Source organism: Cervus canadensis, chromosome 21 (assembly GCF_019320065.1).
Source record: "Cervus canadensis isolate Bull #8, Minnesota chromosome 21, ASM1932006v1, whole genome shotgun sequence".
Classification (NCBI taxonomy): Eukaryota; Metazoa; Chordata; class Mammalia; order Artiodactyla; family Cervidae; genus Cervus; species Cervus canadensis.
In genome coordinates this window covers 37,825,707-37,846,613 of record NC_057406.1, presented here as the reverse complement: position 1 = coordinate 37,846,613, position 20,907 = coordinate 37,825,707, and the positions used below count along the sequence as shown (strand labels likewise).

The 20,907-nt window shown below is 38.9% G+C and overlaps 1 long non-coding RNA gene across 1 annotated transcript; it reads left to right on the top strand.

Moving 5' to 3' along the window:
- Positions 1-9,009: 9,009 nt before the first annotated feature.
- Positions 9,010-11,087, top strand: LOC122423088. Its single transcript, XR_006264087.1, has 3 exons — positions 9,010-9,069; positions 10,402-10,559; positions 10,954-11,087. It is a non-coding gene; the product is annotated as an uncharacterized LOC122423088 (long non-coding RNA).
- The last annotated feature ends 9,820 nt before the right edge of the window (positions 11,088-20,907 follow it).

Here is a 20,907-nt window from a genome sequence, read left to right as displayed (position 1 = left end):
TCCAATATTAAGTTTTGTCAAGTTTCTCATTGGAATTTAGACATGGCTGATCGTGGTTAGCAGATACATGTCTATATTATGGGGATGGCAACATTTCCATGAAGATGTTGACAACTACTAAGTTGTACTCAGCACATGATTGTATACATTGTATAGGCTTCAAAAATATAGACTCACGAAGGATCTAGAGCTGATGATAAAGCTGATGGATGTCACATTGTAACTTTCATTATGGTTCTCTAATGCATCCATCACACCTGGAAACAGGAGAAAGGCAGATTTGTGGGCTCTATTTACAACATTCTGATTTACTAGATCAGGCTTGTGAATGGGCTCAGGCAGGTTTTCCTGAGGAGTTAGAGAAATAATGGAATAGATCCCCAGAGAGTCACTATTGCAATGCTAATGTCCTTAGTGCAATATAATGGTGCAATATAATGGCTAACATTGTCTTAGCATCAACCAGCCAGTGACCACTATAGGAAGTGGACTTTATTCATAAAAAAGCTAATATCCAGAACAAAGTACCAGACCTCCCAAAGCCAGAGTAAAAAATCAAGTTAATTCAGCTGAAACTCAAATTAAGACACTGTCTCCATGAAAAAGTCAATGAAATGAAAATTTTAACCCATGTTGAATTTAACCTGTAGAAAGTATACCTTCTTGTTGTGCTATTTAAGCTAATGTGACTTATTTAAGGTGGTGGCTTATTGCTTTCACCATTAATTAAAATTATTTCCCCATCATGTTAAAACTCCATTAAGCATATTATGTGACATACTAAGTGATATTAATACCACATATATAATTTCTTATTGATCTTCACCACTGTAGGCATTATAAAGAAACTGAGGCAGACAGATGAACTCAACCACGATCACAGAGATGGTGAGTAGCAGAGCCAGTGTTTGAAGTCAGATGTGTTTATTCCAAAAGCTATGATTATTCCAACCTGCAACAGTGCCTCCCTTAATCCTGAGAATTTATTAATATGAACATACTAGGCAGGAAATGTTGTGGTATGGAATTTCTTTATAGGCTACATTGGCTAAATTCACCTCTAATTTTTCTCCAGCAGCATTTTCATTCAGAGCTGGACCATGGCTGTTACAAAAGATACCTAGTTTTGGGATGGATAGGATTTCATTATAAAAACACTGGGGAGATTTGAGAGAAATTTTAACTAGGTTTCTGAATGATATGCACATTTCTTCAAAACTGGAGGATACATACATCAAGTATAGATCTTGTCTATAACTATGAATTTATTTTAAGATGATGAAGAAAGCTGTGAGTCTCAAAAATATAATGTTATATAAAGACAAAAGAAGCATCATTATTTAGGGTAAAATAAATAAATAAAACAATATCCTAGAGTCAACAGGGGAGAAATTACTGAGACAAAGAATAAAGGAAAAAGGAAAGAAAAGATGGAGAAAAAGTCAGAGAGGGATAAAAGAAAAGAACAAAGGGACCTAATCTAGCATATGGGAGTCATCTAATGTATGGAAGAAAGAGTCCAGAGGTTGAAATATTGAGTTTTTTTGTTGAAAGTTAGCACCATTTAAATATTACTTATAAGATATAAGGAAAGGTTATCTTTTTACTTTTCTGTTTTGAAAATATGTCCCTATGAAATTATCACTGTATAAGTATTAGACTTTGTTTTATGTATTCTCTTAACACGATGTGTGTTAAGTCGCTTCAGTCATGTCCAACTCTTGGCGACCCTATGGACTATCACTTGCCAGACTCCTCTGTCCACAAGATTCTCCAGGCAAGAACACTGGAGTGGGTTGCCATTTCCTCCTCCAATGGATCTTCCTGACCCTGGGATCGAACCTGCGTTTCTTATATCTCCCGCATTGGCAGGTGGGCTCTTCACCAGTAGTGCCACCTGGGAAGCCCTCTGAAACCACAGAGATGTCTACAAAAGGAGGCTCCTGCTCAGGACACTCTTGGCTGCAGAAGCAGACACACATCCAGGCACACCAGCTCTGCATACGGCTCCAAGGCCACATGTGTGCGGGCGCGCAATCCCTAATAATGCTTGTCAATTCTTAGCAGATTTGCAATGTTTATACCTAATATTTTGTAGATATATCTAGACCTTGACTTTACACATTGCAGAATAACTAGAGTTTTTCTTCCTTATATCAATAATTAAATTAAAAAGAAACAAAGAAAAAAAAAGATTTAAAAAGGTAAGAGAAGCCTAAATGTTCACTGGGGTCACAAAATACTGTGCTTGTTTGAAAAACGAGTAGACTTTTTTTTTTTTTTTACTTTGTGTAGCCTTAACTATGCATTTATTAAAGTGACAGTTCAAAGTCTCCATGTTCTTGGAGCCCTCCTTTTCTGCTGAGATATGTCTTGATGATGCAATAGCAATACAATAAATCAGCTAGGGAATTCAATCTGGTGTTGCTAAAAATCACAGTGGCAGGTACTTCAAGTTAGGCAGATGGCCTGTTTCCAGAAGTTATTCAATAAAGGAAATGAAGAGACTATGCAAAAACCAGAGAAGCTGTAATTCTCTGGCTTCTCAGAGGCTACAGGTCAAGCTAACACTCATAGCCTCGCCTTGTTTCACCTTTGCTCAACTATTCAAGAAGCACCACTTGCAGTTTATTTCTTCATTTACTCTGAGCTACTTGCCCAACTGGAGCTGAAATAAGTTAAAACTGTTGGGTTTCTCTTGGAGACCTCAGAAAACGGTGCCCCACAGCTTTTCATCAGTGTTTCAAATGGTGAAGATCTCTCAGGGAGAAACATGTCATCAAAAATTGCAAGTTCTCAGTCACACCTTTCAATGAAAAAAAAAAAAAGTTCCCCATTCTATCCCACCTTAGTTTCTGCCTAGTTAACAGGGAACTCTTTAAATAAAATAAACAAGCTCACGAACCTCTCCAGGGTCCCTCTTACCCTTGTCAGGTCTGTGTTGCCTGCTTTTGGCTCTAAGATTTGGATTTTCTTCCCAACTCCTGGTGGTCTTGGCAAAACCCTGAGCAGGTTCCCAGGCCGCACACCCACGGAGGAGATTGTGGGGTTTGGTGGTTACAGGAACTGGCCAGAGAATCCTGCATTTCAGTCTCTGCTGAGCAACTCAACTCTCTGACCTTGCAGATGAGTCACTTGGATAGCATTGACTGAAAGGGAGAATTTGGGGGCAAATATAGGAACCGTCTCTGAAATCCAGATGCTGTTTGTGAGCTGTGTTTTCCCAGATCAAATAAACAAGTACCAAAAAGCAGTCATCCAGGCCCCATGGAAAAAATATGTACCCCAGATGCTTTCATGGCTAGTGGGTGGCTAAATTAGGTTCTTGTTTTGTCTAAAGCCATTTGAGTATGTAAAAAAAATTACATAGCAAATATCTGGTGTCTTGACTCTCTCAAATTATGAAAACTACTGGTCTTATAATATGTTAGTGGCAAAGAATAAACATAAATTAAAATCCAATTTACCAACAAAACACTTTGCTTGCATATTGTAGAAAAGCAAAAAAGCATCAAGTCAAAACATTTCAATGTCCTAGACCATTACTCACAGTTATGCCATTTTGGAGTCCCATGGCAATCACTATTGACTGTTGAAATAAAAACATGAAGACCCCCAGGTTTTTCACTAAAAAAGACTATACATCATTTTAGATTTCTTGTATGACATTCAATCTTGAAGAGAAAAAAGAAATGTAACCAAGTTCCAGTTTCTGTCAAGAAGGTAACAGACATTTCAACTCTTTATCTAAGAATACTTTCTTTTAGAACATTTGTTGGGTTTGGGCGTTTACTTCCCTCTAACTGTGAAGGTCCAAAATAGATGCACTGGAAATCCCCAAAGAAAGCCAGACTCAGTCATCCCAACCTTTGTTAATCCTGTCACTGCCCTTTTCAACCTCTTAACCAGCTCCCTGGGGGATGCAGTGATTATCTCTACCCTACAGTTTTGCCTTCCCCCTCATCCTTCCTCTCCAGCTGTTTATTGTCCGTGGATGCTCACTGGTTGAAAAATATTTTTCTGTCCTTTGCCTACTACATAGGGTGTTCTCTGCTTTCCCTTCAACTCTCTGGGGTCTTCTTTGAAAGCATCAGCCAATCAGTGTCCTGTCATTTTAGCAATTATATTAATGGCAGAACGTGGATGTAGCAGTAAAATAAAATGATTATGCAATAGATAGATGGAATGATAATCTTGTGTTCACCAGTAAACTTAGAGAGTTAACTTTTTCTTTTCTAGTACCTATTTCCTTCATTGGTAAAATGATGGAGTTGGAAAGATGGTCAAGGCTTTCCCAAGCCCACTGTATTAGTCAGTGTTCTCCAAAGAAACAGAACCAGTGAGATACAAATAAATGAGTGTGTACATATACCTACATTGAGGAGGGCAATACACTTTACTGAGTCCACCAATTCAAATGCTAATCTCATCCTGAAACACCCAGAAGTAATTTTTAATCAAGGCACCAGTCAAGTTGATGTATAAAACCTTGAAGATGAAGAGTGCAGTGACTGGCCATTGGAAGTTGATAATGACCAACTGAGATGATCATCGAAGTTGATCCTCTTACAACTACATGAGAAATTGTCCACAAACTCAACCTCCACCACCCTACAATTCTTCAGCACTTGAAGTAAATGCTTCAAATTTGGGAATTTGAAAGGAGAATCTGAAAAATTTGGAAACTTGGAAAGGTGAAAAAACTTGATAAGTGGGTGCCTCATGAGTCGACTGCAAATCAAAAAATTGTCGTTTTGAAGTGTCATGTTCTCTTATTTAATGTAAATTCTATGAAACAGCGACCAACCATTTCTCAATCAGATTGTGATGTGTGATGAAAAGTGCATCATTTACCAGTTCAGTGGTTTGACTGAGAAGAAGCTCCAAAGCTCTTCCCAAAGCCAAACTTGCACCGAATAAAAGGGTCATGGTCACTGTTTGGTGGTCCGCTGATGGTCTGATTTAATACAGATTTCTAAATCCTGGCAAAACCATTACATCTGAGAAGTATGCTCAGCAATTAGATGGGGTGCACTGTAAACTGCAATGCCTGCAGTGAGTATTAGTCAACAGAAAGGTCCCAATTATTCTCCATGACAATGCCCAACAACATGCTCACAACCAATCTTTCAAAAGTTGAATGAATTGGGTTACAAGGTTCCGCCTCATCTGTCATACTCACCTGACCTCTCGCCGACGGACTACCACTTCTTCAAGCACCTTAACAACATTTTGCAGGGAAAGTGTCAAAGAAAATGCTTCCTAAGAGTTTGTTGAATTCTGAAGCACAGATTTTTATGCTACCAGGATAAATAGACTTATTTCTCATTGGCAAAAATGTATTGATTATAACGGTCCCTATTTTGATTAGTAAAGACTTGTTTGAGCCTAGTTACAATGATTTAAAATTCAGGGTTCAAAACTGTAATTACTTTTGCACCAACCTAATGAAGACAAGAAAACTGCTCCAGAAACAATGAACAACGCAAATAACCAAATCCCCGTGTGCCAGAAATATAATGAAATTAACTTACATAAACTCTTCAGAATAAAGCATGTTTTTCAAAAAAGCAAGTATAAAAATTTAATCATGTTTATTTTAATCCTTATTCTTGAAATTTTTTGCTCTTCTATAGAATGAGTCATTCTACAGACAGGGACCTAGTATCCATACTCATGTGTGTACTTTTACATGCATGTGCACCAACATTCAAAGACACATAATTGCTTATTACTCATATTTTGATCAGAAGATAAATAGCACTTCTACCCTCCCCTATTTAATATGCTCTCCCTCACTACTGCCGTTGAACTCTCCAGCATATTAGCATTGTACCACAGGCCAGGTATGTACAGATCAATTTTTTCTGTGACTTCTGTAAACTTCTGTAAAATTTAGTTCAGAGATCTTTTATGTTGAAATGATATCAAAATACTTTATACATTTTCTTGGAATTGTAAGATATTAAGAACAAGGGAGAAATGTTGGATGAAACTTAGAAAAGTCCTTTTGTTTTTCTAAAATTATCTGAAATTTCATGGATCTAGACAGCAGTGCCTCCCTATGTCCTACTGTATAATCAATTCATGAAAAGCTTATTTTACATTTTTATTTAATTATTATTTCATTCTAACCACTGATTTTTAAAAATTCATGTAAAATTCACAGTATGTTCCAAATAGTGCATGTGTGCTCAGTCAGTGACATATCCAACTCTTTTGCAACCCCATGGACTGTAGCCCACCATGCTCCTCTGTCCATTGGATTCTCCAGGCAAGAATACTGGAGTGGGTTGCCATTTCCTTCTCTAGTTCCAACCAGTACTACCTCTTAAAGACAGATTCATTTAACTAATTGCAGCTTTTCAGGGAAACCAAACATAAAACTTTGGTAACTTCCCAATTTTTTTGTGAGTGGCACCCATATTTTTGTATGCCCATTATTCATTACAGAAGCCTGCCAACAGTGGGTTTTCGTATAACAAGGCCAAAGAGCAAGCACAGAGAAAAGAGGGGTCAACTGGAGAAGTGATTGTGAAGAGAGACCCAAAGAGAGACTGAAAAGAGTTTTGCCTGGCCAAAAATATATTTAGGGTAGGAGGAAAGGAATCAAGACATCCTAAAAGGGGCATTGAGGTGATGTTATCAAGGGCAGAGCCATAATTATATTACCTTTGATTTAGGGGTAATAGTTGGAAAATTATCTTTGTGGTTACACAAAGGATTACCAATGTTATCTGTGCCTTTTCAATTTGGAGCATCACAATTATTTTCTGTCTCTAAGATTAAAACAGTTCTGGGTCCTGGGAACTGGGGTAGATGCTTCTCTTTATTTTATCATTGAGCCTGTCCATATTTGCTACTCTGCCTCCTGTGATGGAACTTGATGCTAAGATCATCTAGCCAGTGCTTGGTACCGGGAAGGGGAGTGGGTGATGCCTCAACAAGTGAATGAAAGGGATAAACAGTGGAAGATTAAAGGCTTTATGGCTCCTTCACATTTAAAGAAGGAATCTGGTTTTGTCTCTAATCAGCTTTTCAATTATAGATCCCAACTTCCTGGAAGAAGGGAATAGATAACCTAAGGGTCAGCCAGTCCTATATATTTATCTTTCATTTTTCAAATATTTATTGATCAATCACTTTTGCACAGCACTGAGAATATATAGATTAGTAAGAAAAAATCCTGCCTGTAAGGAGTTCATGATATAGCAGATGGATGACTGTACACAGAGATCAAATATCATTTAATATCACCAAATAGTATTGAATCATCTTATATTCTTGAATCTCTAAACTCGGGGAAATGGTTTTGTTTATTGAGCAGAAGATAAGCTGAACATAAGGATTTCAGCATATTACCACCTACTAAACCTGAGTTTATATGCTTATTTAGAGATGACAAAGTTTAATAAAAAAGCAGGTATAGAAGATTATTCTTAGAGTGATTATTTGGGTGGCATGAAATTTAATACAAAAGCTAATGTAGAAAATTTCCTTCTACATTTGAAATTTTAATGAAGATAATTGTTTATCCTTCTAAATTGTCAAAAAGTCTTTTCTTTCACTTCTCATAGCTCTTATTATCTGTGATGAGACAGGGTGGAAAAGCCACGTGCAGTGGAAATGTTAGTCATCTCCTAGGACTGAAAATAAATCTGCTTCCCTGGCAGCATTAGATTTTGTGTCTACAACTTAGGCTCTGGATCTGTGGGAGACACAGATAGGGCTTCCAGGTTAAGAACTCATCTCCTGGGATGCAGGATTCTAGGACTTTGTAAAACTGGTGTCCCAGCAGCAAAAACCCAGGCTTCAAAGTCAGAGGGACCTGACTTGGAACGCTTGGGCTAGAACTTACTAGAATTTGTTAGGCTAGTTGCTTTAGGGAAGTTATACTGCATCTGTAAAATGAAAATAGTGTTGTACTTCATAAGTGGTCACAAGAATTACAAAAAAAAAAAGAATAAATGTCCTAGTTCTCAATAAATGGTTGTATGGCCCACTCTCTCTTCAAACACACCCTTGGGCTAGCACACAGTCTATTAAGATGGGTGCATGGCAGTTTCATAGGCAACTCATGAGTTTCTTGTGTCCTAGGTCACCATAAAGCACCCCAATCAGGAAAATTTATTTTCTTGGGCTATAGCAAATCATAGGTAGGCTTCCCCTGAGTAGCACTAGAAGAAAAAAAAAAGTCTCAGACAAAGGGACCTTGGTTGGAAATATCCATTTCTAGGCATTTGTGATGCCAGCCATGACTGGCAAGACTCCCTTTTCCAAGAGGGAAATTCCCACCACGATGGCTTAGGGAGAAAGTCCAGACTTCACCCTCTTTCCAGAAAACAAGAATCTCTCAGTTTGTGTTTACGAGAAGATAGTCAGCCTCACTCCAGCTGTAAGTGAAAAGAATGTCACCCTCCTCTCAGCCGAGCAAAGCCCACAGCATTTGCTAAATGTGTGTGGGGCTGCTTCTGCTTGGGGTGCCTGCATGTTTGTGTGTGGGGGGGGGCACGCCAGGCAGGGAACGGGTTGGAATAAGGTCCTCTGAGCTGGGATTCGCCTCCTGCGCTTGTACACTGTGTATGTTGTGCAGAAAGGGTTGGAAGTCAAGCCAGAAATAATTCCCTCTTGAGACGGAGCAAGGCAGTTCCTACTGGCTCGGTCAGGGGGTGGCTCCCTTCTTCTGTCCCGGAGGAGCTGCTGTTGACAGATGGTTGGGGTCCTTTCAGTTTAGACCTCCGTGTTGAGAATGCGTGGGGGAGCCCAGGGAGGAGAAAAGAAAGCTATTTGACTGTGAGAAGGGGCACTCTGTCTTGGGGGGTGGGGTACTGGCTCTTGCCTGGAGTCTTCACCAGGAGTCCAGGACCATCCTAGGGGCTTGGAGGGGCGCCATAGGTGCGAGTTCAGAATCTGACCAGATTAGGCCACTGTGCCAAAGTGACCTCTTGTGTGTGATCCCAATGTGTTCTTTTTGATCAGTTCCTTGTGCTTTTATCCCAATAGGAATATGACTGAACGACCCAATTATCAAGAGTGGAGCTGAGGAGACAGAATCAAGCCAGTCCTGATGTAAGCTTTGGGAGATTCCATTTCCAACTCTAGGGAAAGTAGACCAAGGACGATGTCATGGAAAGGGTGAAACTTACGGACCAAAGTGAAAACTTACGGACTCTCTGGGAGCAAGTATTTTGATTCTAACATGGGATTCTGCAGTAAATAATGTGGACCCCCTGTTCTACACTCAGCCCTCCTTACCACCTTCCAGCAGTTATGGGGCTGAAAGGCCACCAGTATTCCCATCCTCCACCTCCAAATGCACTGGCTCTCTTCTCAGGCCAGCTTGGAAAAACTGAACCTGAAAAGCAGATTAACTTCTTTGATTCCCTCCGTGTATGTGAGTGTGTGTGTGTGTGTGTGTGTGTGTGTGTTCAGTCACTCGGTCTTGTGCTCCTCTTTGCGACCCCATAGACTGTAGCTCCTCTTCCCATGGAATTTTCCAGACAAGAATACTGGACTGGGTTGCCATTTCTTCCTTCAGGGGATCTTCCTGACCCAGGGATTGAACCCTCATCTCTAGCTTCTCCTGTATTGGCAGGCACATTCTTTACCAATGAGCAACAAGGGGAGTCCCATTAGTAATCATATATTCTACCAAACTTGAAAGTGATGAGGATATTACTGGAGAGAAAGAGGAGGTGAAAATACAGTGTACAGACAACACTGGCAACACCCTTCATATGAGCCAGCCTCTCACTTCTTTCTGTGCTACTGTAGCTCGGGTTTGGCTGGCCTCCTTGGCTTGGCGAGCTCCATCCACTTCATATCCCGCTTCTCCTGTTGGCTGAGCTCCCATTCTCCTCTTGGCTCCTGGAGCTCAATTCCTGGCTGGCTATGCTAATCCCACATAATATTTTATGCAAATTTATACAACCCCCACCCCCCCGTTACAAAGATTAGCAAAGAGACACTGTTTCTTTTCCTTGATCAAATTAATCATTTATAACTTGGCTGTAAGAAGCCAGTCCAACTTGTGGGTGCTCAGTTTTTGCACATAAGAAACATTCTTAGCCCCACTCCAGAAGGGAGATTTCCCATTCCTCTGCCCTGCCCCCCTGAAAGTGCTGTCTACTGTGGAAATTCCCACCAGTCTCATTTAGAACCACACTCACAAGCTGCCTGGGAATTTCTCCCAGAAAGCGCCTATTTGCTCCGCCCCTTGGGGCTTGATTTCCCACAGACCCCTGGGTGGTTTAGATTGTTGTCTGTATCAACAACATGATAAACTCACTGTGGCTGCCCAAAGCTTCTCCAAAGAGTTGTGGGAATCATTGGTGAATTACTTCTTTGATTTTTCTTAAACGAAATTTTGCTTTCACTTGTGTTAAACAACTGTTCCCACAGCAGTTTCTTCAGTGGCAGTTTACATTAAGGAAGATAGCATGCTCTCTTCTTCTAACAGAAATCAACGAAGGCATCAGACTCTGAATTTGCAACTAGGACAATGGAAGTTCAACCCAAAAGCAACTGTATCTGCTCCTGAAGCCTCATTAATAAAGAAGGTAACTGACTTTTCACCACCAAAGAGTAAATCTAAGGACTAGACTATATGTTTTAGTATATGCATATAGCCTCCATACACAGACTTTTGTAGGAAAACAGAATAGAATTTCTCTACCCTTGTTTGCTTTAGGCAAAGACAAATAGCAGGTTGTAGCATCTAGCACCTCAAACTTTTCAACAAGTTGGGAGGAATGGAAAAAGAGTCTGATGATCCTGTCGCTTTCCTCAAGCAGCGTGGATGATAGTGGCAGTGGTGATGATGGTGGATGGTGTGTGTATGTGTTTCCATTTCTGGTGCTGATAAAGAGTTAGTTGTCTGTGCTTATAGCTTCAGCTTTGGGAATATAATTTCTGTTTCCCTCTAAGTACCTAACTCTCCTTTTTTTTTTATAGCCAGGAATCATGACAAATATACACTCAGGACCTGTATCAACTGACAGTAAATTAGAATGAGCATCGATGAGCACCACCTCCAGTTGAATGACAGAATCCCCATGTATCATTTTGGAATAAAATGTCTAAATATCTAAAGCTCAGAGATGTGGTCAGATTTGTCCCAGTTACATAGTAATATCTAGTGACAGAGACAGGGTAACGTATATTTCAAGAAGTTCCTAATCTGGAATTTTGTTCTTTACTTCATTTACTGTCATTCTTGGTCCAAAATATTTCAGGCAGCATTCTGAATGCTCAAGTTATATGTTATAATATTTTCCAGGAAAATTCTATGTAATGTTGTTCAAAATATATTCACGTTATTTACTAAATAGGAAGAGAGTATATATATATATATGTATATATATATATCTAAATTGGCATCTGCCAAACAATATTAGACAGTAACTACTTTACATAAGACGAAGTGAGTGCATCCACACACACACACAAATCCAGGAATCAGAACTCAAGACATAGCATCTAAAAATAGGGTCCACATGACCGGATTCTACAAATAGTAGGCAGAGAAAAGGTGGACTCTTCGACTCCTCTTAAAATTGACTTGAGATCATATCTTTGATTGTTTTATGTGAGCTTTTTATTTTAAAATATGTTTAAATTTTCAGAAAAGTAGCAAATACACTGCACAGTTCTCATACACCCAGCATCTGGTGGACCCTTTTGTTAAGGTCTTACATTAGTGTGATAAACTTGTCACAATATTGATACATTATTAACTAATGCATACATTAGTTAATACTGATACATTATTAACTAAGTAAATTTTAACTGAAGTCCTTGCTTTATTCAGATTTCTCTTTTATTTATCTATTTTTCTTTTTCTATCCCAGATTCAGGATACCACATTATATTTACTGGTCATATATATTACATTTACTCCTTAGGTTCCTCTATACTGTGACTTTCACAGACTGTCCTTATTTTTCATGACCTGGAAAATTCTGAAGTGGACTGGTCAAGTGTTTGGTAGAATATCCTTTCATTTAGAGCATCTGATGTTTTTCTTATGATTGAACTGGGGTTACAGATTTTGAAGAGGAGGATGACAAAGTATTAAGTGCCATTCTCACCCCATCTGTCAAGGGTACAATCATCGACATGATTTACCACTACTGATGTGGCTGAACTTCATCTCCTGTCTGAGGGAGTGTTTGTCTGTTTTCTCCCACTCTCAAGTTACTTTACCTCTTTTTATGGTACACCCTCCGGAAAGGGGTCACTATGCACAGTTCACCCTAAAGAGATGGGGTGTGATTCTCTAACTCCTCAAGGGGCTAGTAGTTAATTATTTGAAATTTGTCTTTGCTTTCTATGTTGCAATATATATGTAAACACAAGGAATAGGAACAGCAACATTCGAACATGAAAATGAAGGTAAGATGCGGAAAGGTCTCGGAAAACACCTCCTCTGCTTTCCTGACTTTGTTAGGATGTACTGAATAATTTGCATAGTACACACATGAAGTGGTCAGGTTAAATTGTTAGCATTCATCATTTACTCCACAAATGCCTTTTGAGTACCAGCTCTTTGCTAAACTCTGGGTTCAAGTGGACACTAGATAGCCTCAAGGTGAACACTAGCCCTTGCCCCTGTAGTTGCCCTGCTACTTTAACTATGATGAATGAGTTGTTTTTGAAAGAGAGAACCCTGAGACGTTAGTGTATTATGCAGTCAGTAGACTGACCTGAGACCTATGTAAATGGAAAGGCTACTCCAGTACATAAAGACTATTTTTATACTAGAATTTGTTAACTTGTAATATGGAATTTTCCTTCTGGCCAATAATCAGGGCTTCCCTATAAGTCACTTGTAAGAAATGCAAACTCTAATTAGGACAGCTACATTGCAAAGTAATTGTACTGAAAGTTACTTGTCTATCTTCACTTGGTTTTCAGTTTTAAATGTTTGTAAAAAGAGACTGTTTTGGAGGGAATTGGGGCAGAGGGTGGGGGATTTCTTTTATAAATGTAAAATAAATGAACACACATTGAATATCAAAAAAGAAGAAGAAAGAAAAGGAATGCCCAGGCTTTTGGACCAAAAATGCAATGCTTGACTATATTCAACACTACGGGCTTCCTAGCACCACTGAGCTGTACAGAACAGGCTGTTTTTATTAAACATTTCCAAGGGTAATCCTTATTTGCTGAACCATACCTGCCACTGAGAAATCAAGGACTCAGCTTGAAGTTTTACTTGGCTCATCCTGGGATTCCATCTCCTCCAGCCACAGTCTCCTCTCCAGCCTTGCCCCCACCTCTGTAAACTATGACGCTGGCTACGTCTCGATTCCTGCTACTGAAAATAAGTAGTGTGTGGACTACTCCAGTCTTGAGTACCTACTGTTTAAATTATTATCAATGTGTTTACCCAGAATCTGTTGCTGTAGAACTTTGGTGTTCTTATAAGAGCTCCATTTATTCAGGCACTTTACAAATCAGCCTAATGGTCTTTTCGGAAATAATGAATATCTTTTATGAACATAACATTGTATTATGTATCTTGAAAATGCTTTGAAAACAAAGGTAAGGGATTACAGCAGGATAATTGGCACTGGCAGGCTTACCATCTAAAAATTTCCAAAGAAAAGGAAAATTCCAGGACTTAGGAAAGTATTTCTCATAGTAAAGAGAAAGATAGGATTTACCAGGTGTCACTAGTAGTAAAGAACCCACTTGTCAATTCAGGAGACATAAGAGATGTGGGTTTGATCCCTGGGTCAGGAAAATCCTCTGGAGGAGGGCATGGCAGCCCACTCCAGTATTCTTGCCTGGAGAATCCCATAGACAGAGGAGCCTGGTGGGCTACAGTCTATTGGGTTGCAAAGAGTTGGGCACAACTGAAGTGACTTATCACACATCACCAACAAGAAAGATAGCGGTGGTCAGAGGGATGATTGAAGAAAACACTGAGGTGAACTGAAGAAGTTGGGCTGGAATGAACCAGAGGACAATGTTAAACTGGGAAGGAGTGAATCCTTGAAGATTAGATCTAACATCTTTACTTATAGGTATGATGTTCATTGCCACACAGACTGTTTCCCACTCTTTCGTAAGACTTTTTATGACTTTCCTTTATAAGAAACCACTATAAAGTATTTGAAACCAGTAATAGTGGTGTCCCATGGTCCTCTTCAGAGAGGTTTAAGGCAAATTCAGAAATCTTTATTCTTCTTTCTTCAGAATTTTTGAAGCAGAAACCACCCACATTCAGATTCATCATACATTTATTCCTAATACAACACACATTCAGATTTCATAGAGCAGACTTACAGCTTCTTATTTCTTGAGCTCTCCCAGTCTTTGCTTTTTGTCTATTTTTGTTCAGACAGTGTCTCCTGAGCTAGTTCACTCAGCATGAAAATATCCACTATGAAAATATATCCTATTAGTCTGTAATCATTCTCTTTTTCTCGCTCTGGGCCTAATTGACTTCAAGGGTGATCAGTCTCAAAAGATTTGACAAGAAGAGAAATTTCTAGAAAGTTTTTGGGTCGTTGTCCCACGTGCTCTATAGCAAAAGACGGGGAGCAATATAATCCAGCCTCAGAGTGGGAAACTCCAGGCTGAACCTGCCCCACCACATGGTATTTGGATGGCTTGAATGGGATCATTTAAACGCTTTGGCAGTAGAACTGGAAGTCTTAATGTCACTATGCCTCAGGTCTAGGAAGAGAGAAAAGAGGTTTCAGCAAAAGAAAAAGACAATGAAACAGCATCTGTCATCTCTTTCTTCATCCACAAGTTCACATTTCCTGTATAATAAACAAACCATGAGTTTATCGTCTGGCCAATGCTTTGATATCAGACTCACATTTTGGCAAAATCACTAAGCAGACTTTTCTTTTGTTTTCAGAGTAAGACTATTTCAAAAATCAAGAAGTTTTGAAAGAAATACTGGTCTCTTTCCTTATAACTGTTGATAGAAAGAAGAGTAAGTCACTGTTCAGGGCTTTGTGATTTATGTGCCAAATAATTTTAGACAGATGGTGCATGATCCCCAAGGAAGTTCAAATGTCAGTCCCTCTATAAATATTATGATAAATTCTTGTAGATTCAACTCTTTTTATCATCCAGACTCTACAGTTATACTAAAAAACTGCCTCTTATTTAAGAGAATTTAGCAGGGGATGCAAAAATCTAGATTTTACATATATGAAAGGGTGAAAATCTGTATTTTGAGCATAGAAAATATGCATATAATAAGTTTGTATATCTGGAGAAGGGAAGAGCTATCCACTCCAGTATTATGGCCTGGAGAATACCATGGACAGAGGAGTCTGGCTGGCTATAGTCCATGGTGTCAAAAAGAGTTAGACACTACTGAGATGCTAACACTTTCACTTTTCATTTTTTTTTCAAACTTATAAATAAGATTTGTCCCAAATGAGAAGGATCATCATGTTAGAAAGTTTTTCAAGTTATTAAATATCATAACATTTTATCACAAGATAGATTTATATAATTTCCTCCATCTTCCCTGCTCAGCTCTCTGCATATGGAATGAGGAAAGAAATCAGGGCAGATAAACTCTAAATATTAAAAAACATTTTGTTTTTTAAGAAAGCTATTCAAAAGAGTATAAGGTACCATAATAACTTAGAAAGGTTGATTAGAAAGTTATACCTCTGCTAGGTTTACACTTGGGCACAGTGCTCCGCAGGCTCAGGAGGGGAAAAGAAAGCAGAATGAACAAATGTAAAATGCTTTATTTAATTATAAAGACAATAAACCACATCTATCTCTTCTTTAGACCCTTGTTCTGCCCAAGTCCAGATAATAGTTTACTTTTAGCAGCCTTGTGTGTGTGTGCGTGTGTGCTCAGTCATGTCAGACTCTTGTGACCCTTTGGACTGTAGCCTGCCAGGGTCCTCTGTCCATGGGATTTTCTTTTTTTTTTTTTTAGACAAGAATACTGGAGTGAGTTGCCATTTCCTCCTTGAGAGGATCTTCCCAACCCAGGGATTTTAGACAGATGGTGCACGATCCTCAATGAAGTTCAAACTTCAGTCCTGTGTCTCCTGCATTGGCAGGTGGATTCTTTACCACTAAGACCCCTTGGGAGCCAAGCAAGCCACATAAAATCCCACTAATATTTCTTGGTTCTTCTTTATCTGGCCCAGTCTCATTTTGCCTTCTGGTTGGCACATACATTCATTCTTGATCCTTCCACTCTTTTTGCATAAACTGCATCATCCTTTAACCAGTGGGTTTCATTCATGTTATTCATACCCTACCTGGAATATCCTTCTTTCAAACTGCTGCCTACCCTGGACTTACAGATTTTTTTAAAAAACATATTCAGCCCACATTCCTTCTTGAAAACTTTGCTTCTTAGACTACTTGGATTACTTATTTTTTATTAAACTTAAAAAAATTTACTCTGCATAATTTATCCATTAATGATGTTCTAATGATTTTCAAGTGTGTCTGATAGCTTGACTTCTAGGCTATATTATTAAATTCTCTAAGGAAGAAAACATCTTAAATTTGTACTCAATCTAACACAAATCTTAGCAATTATGGACTTAAACTGATGTCACATAGATACTGGATAGTGATTGACTTGGCTTTGTCTGGCAAAAATGCATGCAAATTTTCCAGTTATTTCAAAAATCTGTATGAAATGACTGCTGCATCAAAACAGATGGAATAAAATAATGTATCTGGAAGGGGGTGGGAGTGAATGAATGTGAATGAGGAAGAGATATGGAGCATATATTAGACTTCATTTTATTTAATCTTCTCTCTGAATCTGATATTACAGACTCCATTTTAAATTTGAAGAGATTGATAATGAGAGGTTATATGATGTGCTTGAGTTTATAAGGCAAACATGGCAGACATAAGATTTGAACACTTGTCCTTAGATTCAATGCCAGGGTTCTTCCTACTATGTTGATAATCAGCTTTTTCAACAGAGGTCATAAAATAAACTATCAAGTGAATATGAGTCAACTATTTAATTAAGAAATGAAGTGAATCAGAGCTAAAATATACAGTCCATATTAAACCTGAGGCAGGGTGTTCAGACCATGTAGAAAAAGAGTCAAAGAAAGCTTTGCCTGTGAAGGAGAGCTTGATCTGGGAGTCTGGGAGGGGACAGAAGAAGGGAACTGGAAGAATAAATGAGACTGTGTGTGAAGAGAGCAGAAAACCTAATTAGAGTGGGAGATATATTTTAAGGTGAAAAATAAAGTTGGAAGTTAGTGTATTGGTCAGTTTTGCTGCAATATTGCTGTGTATCATACCAGCCCCAGATCTTATTGGCTTCCAATACCAAACATTTCTTTCTTTTTCATGAGTCTGCAGGGTAAGTACACTTCTGCTGTGTCTCGTTAACGATTCCTGGGTTAGGCTGGTTCTAGTCTTCAAGTGACATTTACTCATCCTAGGACTCAGGCTGCAGGATCTGGGGTGATCTGGAGCAGGCTTTCTAAGGGAAGATACCAGAAACTGAGGAGAGTTACAGAAACGTGCTATGCCTTTTAAATTCTTGGCTCAGAACTAACATCTTGTCTCTTTCATTCATTCCCTTTGGAAAAACCAAGTGATATGTCTACACCAAATAATAGCAGAGTGGGGAAATAAACCTAGAAGGAAGTCATGACAAAGAGGAAAAATTGTGAAAAAATAACACTATCTGTCAAAGTCAGACTGGGTAAGTGTGTGTAGCGGAGCAGGCAAATGATGCCAGGCCATAAATTAGAAATGGGTTCATATGATACAAGATATTTGGAAAAGGTGGCAAGAATACACAGAAAGACTATACAAAAAAGATCTTCATGACCCAGATAACCATGATGGTGTGATGACTTACCTAGAACCAGACATCCTGGAGTGCAAAGTCAAATGGACCTTAGGAAACATCATTATGAACAAAGCTAGTGGAGGTGATGGAATTCCAGCCGAGCTATTTCAAATCCTAAAAGATGATGCTATGAAAGTACTACACTCAATGTGTCAACAAATTTGGAAAACTCAGCAGTGGCCACAGGACTGGAAAAGGCCAGTTTTCATTCCAATCCCAAAGAAAGACAATGCCAAAGAATGTTCAAACTACCACACAATTGCACTTATCTCACACGCTGGCAAAGTAATGCTCAAATTCTCCAAGTTAGACAACTCCATGGACAGAGGATCCTGGTGGGCCACAGTCTGTGGGCTCATAAAGAGTCAGACACAACTGAATGACTAACACTTTCACTTTCAGGCTTCAACAGTGTGTGAACCGAGAACTTACAGATGTTCAAGATGGATTTAGAAAAGGCAGAGGAACCAGAAATCAAATTGCCAACATCCGTTGGATCATAGAAAGAGCGAGAGAATTCCAGAAAAACATCTATGTCTGCTTTATTGACTACACCAAAATCTTTGACTGTGTGGATCCCAACAAACTGTGGAAAATTCTTCAAGTGATGGAATACCAGTCTACCTTACCTGCCTCCTGAGAAATCTGTATGCAGGTCAAGAAATTACAGTTAGAACCAGACATGGAACAACAGGCTGATTCCAAATTGGAAAAGGAGTACATCAAGGCTGTATATACTGTCACTCTGCTTATTTAACTTACATGTAGAGTACATCATGTGAAATGCCAGGCTGGATGAAGCACAAGCTGGAATCAAGATAGTTGGGAGAAATGTCAATAACCTCAGATATGCAGAGGACACCACCCTTATGGCAGAAAGTGAAGAAGAACTAAAGAGCCTCTTGATGAAAGTGGAAGAGGAGAGTGAAAAACCTGGCTTAAAACTCAACTTTCGAAAAACAAAGATCATGGCATCCAGTCCCATCATTTCATGGCAAATAAATGGGTAACAAAGGAAACAGAGAGATACTTTATTTTCTTGGGCTCCAAAATCACTGCAGATGGTGACTGCAGACATGAAATTAATAGATGCTTGCCCCTTGGAAGAAAAGCTATGTCCAACCTAGATAGCATATTAAAAAACAGAGACGTTACTTTGCTGACAAAAGTCCATCTAGTCAAAGCTATGGTTTACCCAGTAGTTATGTATGGATGTGAGAGTTGGACCGTCAAGAAGGCTGAGTGCTAAAGAATTGATGTTTTTGAACTGTGGTGTTAGAGAACACTCTTGAGAGTCCCTTGGATTGCAAGGAGATCTAACCAGTCAATCCTAACAGAAATCAGTACTGAATATTCATTGGAAGGACTGATGCTGAAGCTGAAACTCCAATACTTTGGCCACCTGATGTGAAGAGTTGACTCATTGGAAAAGACCCTGATGTTGGGAAGGATTGAAGGGAGGAGGAGAAGGGGATGACAGAGGATGAGATGGTTGGATGCTATCACTGACTTGATGAGCATGAATCTAAGCAGTCTCCGGGAGTTGGTGATAGACAGGGAGGTCTGTCATATTGCAGTCCATGCAGTCACAAAATGTTGGATATGACTGAGTGACTGAACTTTCCTTTTCTTTCACATGATTAAAGGAACCTTGTATTCTTTTACAATAGTAAATGACAGGAAAGAAGGAAATCCTATTTTCAGGATTTCTAAATTACCCCAGACTGTAAGGTAGGACAGAGGTGGATAAGAATGACTTACTACCAAGAAAAGTACCTGCCATGGTAACAGAGGCCTAAAGCCTGGTTAAAGCCACCACTGGGATAAATAGGAAAGCGTGTATTAAGGGTACATTTAAAAAGTAGTAATGAGTTATGGCTGATTCATATCAATGTATGACAAAACCCACTGAAATGTTGTGAAGTAATTAGCCTCCAACTAATAAAAAAAATAAAAAAAAAAAAAGTAGTAATGACAAAAAAATTAAAAAGAAAATCATCCTAGTACTTTAGTCTTGGTCCCTGGAAGAATTTTATCACTGATAAGAGAGTAAAAGAGAGACAGGAAGGGACTAGGGTACTGAGTCCCTTTAGGGACCGCTGATTTGCAGTGACGATTGATTAAGTGGATGCACACTGCTAACAATAATCAGAAAGAAAAAGAATCCAAGTAAGAAGTCAAAGTTTTAAAATAAATATATGTTAGAATACATACAGATGATGATTTTAGTTATTGAAGTGCATTAAATAACAAAAGTAAGAGTGAGAAAATAGTTAATTATGTTTTATTATTATTATTATATTTTAATTTTTGACTGTGCTGGGTATTTTACTGTTGCACTCAGGCTCTTTGTTGCTTTGCATGGTCTTTCTCTTATTGCGGTGAGCAGGGCCTACTCTCTAGTTGCAGATCCCAGGCTGTACGATGTGTGGGTTTCAGCAGTTGCAGAACGCGGGCTCTGTAGCATGGACTCAGTACTTGTGGTACCCGGGCTTAGTTGCTCCATAGCATCAGGGATCTTCCTAGACTGAGTATCAAACCTGTGTTCCCTGTATTGGCAGGCAGATTCCTAAGAGGATTTCTGTGTGTAAATTCTGACATATGCTACCACATGGATTAACTTTGAGGATATTATGCTAAGTAAGTTAAGCCAGTCACAGAAAGATAGGTACTGTATGATTCCACTTATATGAGGTACTTAGAATAGGCAAAATCATGGTGACCGAAAGTAGAAAGGTGGCTGCCAGGGACTTGGGAGGTGGCCCGGTCATTGTTTAATGGGTATAGAATTTCAGTTTTATTAATATAAGATGAAAAGAGTTAATGGAGATAATGGGGGTGGTGGTTACACAACTTTATGAATGTATTTAATACCACTGAACTGTATGTTTAAACTGCGTAAGATGGTAAATTTTACCTTATGATTATCTTACCCCCCAACCCCCAACACTCAGGATTACAATATTAGATGCAAAACTTCTGAAACTAGATCCTTTCTGGTATCCATGGGAAACATGGTAATGACTGCTTTCACTGGGTCAGATCAGGTTGAACAAAGACCACCAATAAACTTGCCA